At 33.8% G+C, this 8,429-nt stretch overlaps 1 long non-coding RNA gene across 1 annotated transcript; it reads right to left on the bottom strand.

The window, feature by feature from the left end:
• Window positions 1-403: 403 nt before the first annotated feature.
• On the bottom strand, window positions 404-1,841 carry LOC141614808 (uncharacterized). The gene is made up of 2 exons (XR_012529385.1): window positions 1,702-1,841; window positions 404-960 (listed from the first exon to the last, which is right to left on the bottom strand). It is a non-coding gene; the product is annotated as an uncharacterized LOC141614808 (long non-coding RNA).
• Between the last annotated feature and the right edge of the window lie 6,588 nt (window positions 1,842-8,429).

The raw sequence follows: 8,429 nt of genomic DNA, 5'->3' as shown, positions 1-8,429 counted from the left end.
GTTTCACGATTATTAATCCAATAATAATGGTGTCTTCAAAAGAATTTATAATTTGTATACTGTATGTTGTTTAATGGGGGCATCAAATATATTGTACACTATTGAAATTGTGTGTTTATGTAGGATCTTATATAACATGAGTAAAGAAATTCATAAAAATAGTTTGAAATCGAGAAAAGCTGGGAAAAAAACTCATCCTAGCATGCCTGATCTAGTCCAAATTCGGAAAAAACTGGACCTAATGGATTTCAGTACGAACCTGTCCTAGTCCCTAAGTTTGGGTTTTTGGGTAGTTCAGTCTCCGATTCATTCGATCCAGTACCCGACGATGAACAACCCTAGTCCCCTACTTATGAGTTATGAGGTATATACTTATGTCTTATACCCTTCATGAATTTACAAAGTTGAAAATATTTCTATTATTGAAAATACATCTTACAAAGTTGTGGGTAGGAAGACTCGGAACAACTTACATTACAACGCATACGTAAGACAAATATAATGACTTAAGTATTGATTGAGGGTAGAATAAAGTGATAAAAATTTAGAATTCAGGATACAATTTATGTATGAGATTATGCTTCATACATTCGTCGTCTGGCGTTGGATGTTGTTTTCTTATCAAACCGATTAACATCTTGGTATCCATCTTCCTAAGACGATATTTTTCTTTCGTCTTTTCCTTTTCAATATCAAATTCAAGTCTCATTTTCGTAAGCTGAATTTCTTCTTGTCTTAGAATTTGCATAGCACGTATTGAAGAATCCAACTCCAGATTACGGGGGGATTCTAAAGTACCTTTGCGATTCTTTTTTGTTGCACTAGTAGTCAATGATTCACTAGCATCAGCACTAGAATCTGTTTCAGGGTCGGACTCACTGATTTTGTTGGCCCTCGATCTTTTTGAGCTCTTACTACTTTGTGCACTTACTGTCTTATTTGAATTAGTTTCCATTTGAGCTGACAAAACACAAAGCTAATATTAGAGTTTCGTCTTCTTTCTCATATCGTAAGTCACGTACACATGAGTCAATTTTTGTACATTTTGCTTATTTGTAATCGGATTAATAGACAATTGAGTCGGATTTATAAAAACTTGAGTCGGATTTAGAGACAATTGAGGTGGGCTTATAGAAATCAGGTCATAGCCCACAAAAGTTGAAGAATGACAAAACTCAAATTTGGTGAAAGCAGTGGAGACTAGCACTAGAGTTATATTGGTATAGTCATATAGACATATTCCGAATTAAATATTACACCCCCGTTCATTTGTTTACCTTTAGTTTTGGACTTTTGATACAAAGATAAAGCATAGTGAAGGGGATCGTATGTAGATAGTGTTACAGTGTTAGTCCATACTGAAAAGCAACCGGAACAAAATGCGTGTGAATGAACAAATCATCCATAAAAAGGATTACCAATTTTTTAAAGGTAACCAAATGACCCCAATAAAATAGAATACGTAAATAAATGACCCAAAGGTAAAAACAAAACATAAACAAAGGACCCAAAGGTATACAAAACCCCTGCAAATGAAGTCAAATGAGGTGAAAGCAATTCAATTAAGAAAACAAATCCAAGTTGAGTAAATGACAAAAGTAGCAAAACCAGCACAACTAAAACACTTTATATAAGTCTCAACAGTTTCAAAATAAATAATGATTCAAGGAACAAATCAAAGTTAAGTAAACGCATACATACCAGATTACCAGGGCGCTACACTTTGGTTCCGAAAAGCGGGACTGATGCGAACAATCGAGAGAGAGCCCTAAGGTTGATATGTGGGTGAATTTCAGATGCAAAAGTGAGTTTTGAGTATTTATTTTCATTACAAGTACTCTGTTGAAGTTTTGAATTTTTTGGGGATTTGAAGTTTTCAGGAATAGAAAGTTACGCGCGCTTAACTTTGGCTCTTTAGAAAATGGCGGGAATTTTAAAAGGCATCCTCCTTTCTTTAAAAAAAAAGTTTTTAGAAAGTTTGTTTTTTAGCCAATTTTAGGTGGCAAGTTATTTTTCACTAATCTTTAAGTTTAACGACTTTTTATTTTAATTGAAAATTTACTCATTTTATTCTTAATTAAAACTCACAACTAATTTTGTTTTTCCCATTAATTTATTTTACTTTTACAATTGCAAAAAAATATGAACTTAGCTGATCAGAAATACCCTTAATCGAGACGTCGTGTAAGACACTGCCCTAAATCAGTTAGACTCCCCACACAGGTGCTAATAAGAAAGCACTAATGATTCTTGCAAAGGTTCACGTTAATGAACAAGTAAGAAATCTATGGAGCACTATTATCTTATAACGATAACAATAAGAACGAATGCACAAGTTTATAAATCACACGACCTTTTTCGAAAAATATCAAAACGGTTTTTGCTTTTTGAAAATATATGAAAGTTATGTTCAAAGGTCTTAACTTTTAATGATGTAAAGTATGGAGTATATATAGTAAAACAGAAGCAAGGGTTTCGGTTTATTAAAACTCTAAGTGTCGTGTGGAAGTCTTGTAAAACAAGAAAGAATTAGGTTAAATCTTTCTTAATGTTTCTCCAAGACTTGCCTTAATAAATAATATCTTCCTATCTTAATAACTCACCAATATCATGGAGATTAGGAAAGATAATATAAGGAGATAAAAAATCTCTATCAAATATTATCCTAATACCTTAACCCTTATCCAAGCAAAGGCTTATTGTGCAAGAAATAAATTACACTGTTCACGCAGCACTATTCATCCCTAATATTTTTATAAGATAGAAAGAAATAAATCAAATAATAAAGATATAACAAATCTCTAATCAAATATTATTTTAAAGATTTACTCAATCTTTTCCTTCTATCTTTGAAAAAATAATATCTTATAAGTTAGGAAAGAATAAATCAAAATAATATAAAAGAGATATTAAATCTCTAATCAAATATTATAAAGATTTACATAAAACCCTAACTTGTACAAAGAGTAACCGTGTAAGAGAAAGAAACGACTCATAAGCCCAATCCTCTTTCACTAGGTAAGATAATTTAGGTTTAGGGTTTTTAAGAGTATGTAGAAACTAGAAACCATAATTAGCAAGATGCCTCAACTCATAAGTTGATTCAATCATAATTACTAATTATAAGCTCATAGTAAAACCATACTCAATATTAAAATAAGCTCCCTTGTAAAATAAATACTTTTTACTAAAACATTTAAAACGGTTTTCCAAAAACAATTTAAAAACTATTTTGTCGTGTGTTTTATAAACTTCACATCTCAATGTTATAGTAGAAGAGCTATAACATTGAACTCTTATATAAGTAATGTTATAGCTGTGAGGCTATAACTTTACCAATGTAAGAAGTTCATTCTTACGTTACCATTACGAGATAATCACCTACGCTATTCTAATCTTCTTTAGGAGATTTTCGAGTGTAGGCTACTTCATTATTCAAGCTTGATCAATCTTTAGATGAGCTTTATCTTCTCATGACGCTTGAATAACTATTTCACTATCTTGTAATATCTTGATCCGTGATTGAGGGCTTGATCACAATATGTTCTTGTATACTTCCATCACAATTCTTTAATGCTTGCGATTAGTAAGTCCAATCTAAAGACTAAACAAACAATTACGCCACTACTACAAAAAAGGGACAAAGAGAACGGTCAAAAACCGTCCTTAAAGCTTAAATGAACCGTCCTAAAATCACCCGTCCTCGTTGCCTAAGAGGACGGTTGACGGAAAGTCAAACCGTCTTCTTTAGGAGTTAATAAGAGGATGGTTGTGGTTGTGAACCGTCTTCTTTTTATAATCTAAGAGGACAGTTCCGTGCCTAAACCGTCTTCTTTTGTAAACATGGCGCGCCAAAATTTTGCTAATCTTCATCACGCTTCATTAAGGAACCGTCTTCTTTGCATTGGCTTTGAAATAAATTTAGCGCGTAATTTACTAATATTTCTAGCACAATTTCGGCACAAATTCATGCTCACTCACCACTAGATTTTTTCTAAAAATAAAATCTTTTCATTATGCTTTATACGTTAAAAGTCGTATAGCTAAAGTATATCCTTTTACATTTCAGAAAAACCAACAAATTTTTTATTAATAATCTAAATCCAACCAAACAAAATGGGATTAGTTTCAACCCGCAAAATACATACTATCGACAATTGATCGTTTAACGCAAACACTAACACGAGTTGGGTTTTTGGAAACTTTCCCAAAAACATTATGTTATGCCAATGCCATTGGGAACTCTGCGAACAATTGGAAACTCGAGGGAGTCAAGCACACAACGATACCTCCAACATGTTCTCAAAAGTCTCTCTCACCAAAAAATGTCTCCACCTGTTTCCAAAAAAATTATCTGCATAACAAATATTTGTCTTCAAGTTTTTCACTACATAAAAAATAGGGCAACTTATCATCAGCAATTAATTTTGCACGTAAAACTTAATAGAAGATGATCAATTGTGTTCTACAGGAGGTACCCCAGACTAAATGCTAGGGAGATGGTTCGAGACCCGGAAAACGATTCCCTCGCTTTACTTAAAAAATGACCATAGAAGGTCATTCTCACTTCATACTCAAATCCTACCTACAATTACATATTACCGTGAGTTTCACATATCTACTGTAATTGTACAAAAGTTTTCGGATGGCCTTACTTGGTTCATAAAAGCCAACTTCCGTACAACTAAGAAATCAGAGTTGTAACTTACAAAATACAAATCTGATCCACAAAAGTTATTTTCTGGCGGAATCTTTAAGGAACAAATACTTTATGTATCAATGAGAATAACAAATACTTTACTACTGTTATCCAATATTTTGTGTCTTATTAGAGAATTATGATAACTATCACGATGAGTTATAGAGGTAAGACTGAAATCGAAATTGTAAAAATAACTTAGTATTATAACGGTGTCCTCTAAAATATTCGAAAAACTACCATTTTCAATTACAAATGCAATAACGCCATATTCTACAAAAAGGGCCGCCCAAGTATCTTGGTAGCACATGTTCACTCCTAACTCTAACCAAAAATGTACTCGTAATATAAATGGTAAGAATTGTGAAAAGCAAGCCTGAAGACCCATAACAATGACATAATAATCAAATCATAATAGTTGAAAGCCAATGACAAATTTGGATACGTAACTTACATTATTCGTTGATGTCTGGAAGTTTGCCCAAACAGAGTGAATTAGATGAATGTTGCACCTTTTGCCACCCTTTCTCCATAGAAACTAGAACACAAATTAATCAGAAAAAGGTAGCAATATTCATCTACAATAATTGATACCCTAAGTCTTACTTTCTATCTTTTCATAGTTTCATGCACATCATATTCAACGGGATCCTATTTGGAGACATTTACTTAGCATTCATGAATTGAAACAACACTATACTTGCAAAATAAATCAAAGAGCTTACATTAGCCAAGGCATTTAGTTTTTCAAAACTTGATGAGATCTCGCTTCTCAAGTTCCATTACTAAACATGCACTTTACCTGAACAGATGTATAAAACAATTACAAGCGTTATAATTAATCCCATCAAAATACAAAATCGGCTTCAGTTTTAAGGCAGTATGGGTTAAGATGTAAACCATTTCTATCTATCAGAAAATGGAAGTGAAGTATCATGTGTTGTCACAGCGTCATCTGCAAGCACCCAAAATCAATAATATTGTAGCAAATTATGAACTAGCCAATTACTAAAAAAATATTGTTAGAAACCATCACTAACTTGCAAATATCGCAATTCACCCGTACCCAAGTCTTCATAATATGCTCCACCTTTAATTCAGTTATACCTATACATAAGCAACAGATTAGAAAAAATATAATCCTGAAGTAATTTACACAAAAGATTATCTCACTGGTCACCAACACGCGACAACAACCAACAGAGAAAAACAGAATGGTTTATCAAACCATCTTTGAATAATAACACACCAGTTCAAAGTAGCCCAATTGCTGCATTGATGCTGGGATGATGGGTCATAGGCCTGTAGACCAATTCAATCAAATAAGTGCATTTAGAAAACATTCACACACACAAAATGAAAAGAAATTGCATCTGGAAATGCTTTAGACAATGGAAGTCAAACCGGTGCACTGAGGAATGTCTATTACATTATGTGTACATTATTGATATAGACCAATGTCAGAGATAATTATTCTATGAATACACATACGAACAAACTACAACGTCAGCTCCAATAAAGTAGCAAAGTATATAGTGGCGAGAAAAAAGTCGGGCAAGGGCGGCCTCTCAACAATGAAAAAACTGAAAGTTTTAGAAAGTATTGGATCTTTTTTCCTAGTTTGTTCCATTGCATCATTACCTAGCACTTCTAAACTCTAAATACCGGTTTCTCTTCTAATGATCATTTCCTTAACAATAAGCATAATAAGAATCGTAATTTGGTACTCCTATGAAAATAAAAATTGTGGCTCTTCTAGTGCAGTTTGCAAGATACACTTCAGTTGACAGTATACAGTGGAGAGTAGTGCATGTGAATGAGCAATCTATGGGTTTACTGGTAAGTAGGGAGTAAATCTCTTCTGAAGCAGGTTTGCAAAATAAAACACTCAAGTCGAGATGATGTCCGATCTCTAGATTTTACCAATATATGTAAACGGGAACCGATGATGTTCAATTTATATTACATAAAATGGAATATACTAGTCTTATATCCTTCCTAAGTAACATAACGTATGTCACATTAATCCATTGGAGGACTAATAAATGGAGTAAAAATATGCGGTAAAAAGAATCAAAATGACTTTAAAATTACCTCAAATGGATCAGTAGTATGAGAGGTAACATATGCATCCCATTCATTCGTTTTATTATGCCCACATGTTGATAAAACAATTCTAAGCAAGTTTGATATGTTCTTAACATAATTCTTAACTTTAAAATAAAATACCCACTTGTTGAAAGGAACTACCAGTAAGTTAAAATTTCACTGCGTCATGGTTGTATTTTCGCTTAGCATTATATTTGTAATTGATTAGCGGAGACTAGTTCATGACCTCGAGTAGTACACAATCAAAACAAAAAGTGTGTGTGAATACGGTGATTTAGGGCAAGTGGGTACATATAACAATGATTACCTGTAAATTCAATCAGTAATATAACGATGAATAGGCGTGAAGAGGAGAAAATAGCGAAGTACTCATACACACTAATCATAAAATAAAACGGATCGAGAAATACATAAAAGAATCAAGGGCGTACCAGAGTTGACGCGTGCAGCGACGGACTGGGTGGAAGCGTAGTGATCGACAAGTAGGTAGATAAGCGGTCGTAGTGGCGTTACTAATTACGGGGACTAAGGGTGATTGATTGCAATCAAGGAGAGAACTGAGAAGGAGAGCGGTGGTGCTGACCTAGAGCGATGATGCTAACGAGGGGCGGTGGTGTGGCGTTGGGGCACGATGAAGGAGAGTGCGGTGGTGAACTGATTATGAGAGACGATTGTGCCAGTTATGGTTAAGGTTTGTTTGATCGAATAAGAGAGACACACAGTGACACAGAGTTGCGAATTTCAATTTTGATCAAAAAAAGGATGACGGTTCAATGACTTAACCGTCGTGTATATATAATAAAGAGGACGGTTCAATGACTTAACCGTCTTGAATTTATTTAAGAGGACGGTCAAATTGACCAACCGTGCTTGTTGCTTTTTAAAAGAGGACGGGTATTTTTATTAACCGTGCTACATATGTGATTACTAAAGGCGCCAATATTAATTGGTTGATGTAAGACGGTTCCGTTCTCAACCGTACTCTAAGGGGCGTCCTCTTTGCTTAAAATTGTAGTAGTGCGCGCAACGAGTATATAAAATATAAAGCACTCTTGACATCATCAAAACATAAACATAATATCTATATGGTTCAACAAATTCCCCTTTTTTGATGATGGCAAGTCTCCAAAAATTGTGACTAAGTATGTAGTTCCTTCTCAATATAATACCGTCATCTTTATAGATAAAGATCAACGCAAGATCAAACAATTATATAGAAAGTATAGCATGTAAGAACCTTAAGAGATTAAAGGTTCTGACAAGGAGCAAGCTTAGGCAAATACTAAATCATGGTCATTTCTTCCCCCTCTTGACATCATTGAAAAGAAGAGAACAGACATAAAACGACTAGAATGATATCAACCGAGGCAATAAATATTAATCAAAGCACATATTATAGTATAAGAACGAATTCAACATAAGAAAGCTCTAAATATAGAGTGTGTAATACAAACCAAGTTGAGTATAGATTTTGTAAGGGAGAAGGAAAATAGTCTCTCACCAAACTACGACCTACAAAAGCATGCATGCAATCTAACATGATAGATATCTCTAGTAACCGTACATATACACTCCAACCAAGCGAGGTCCAAAATACATGCCGAGGACTTACAAAGTAATG

This window comes from Silene latifolia, chromosome 11 (genome assembly GCF_048544455.1).
Source record: "Silene latifolia isolate original U9 population chromosome 11, ASM4854445v1, whole genome shotgun sequence".
Classification (NCBI taxonomy): domain Eukaryota; kingdom Viridiplantae; phylum Streptophyta; class Magnoliopsida; order Caryophyllales; family Caryophyllaceae; genus Silene; species Silene latifolia.
The sequence above is the reverse complement of the archived record's forward strand: the minus strand, read 5'-3'. Positions and strand labels throughout refer to the sequence as shown.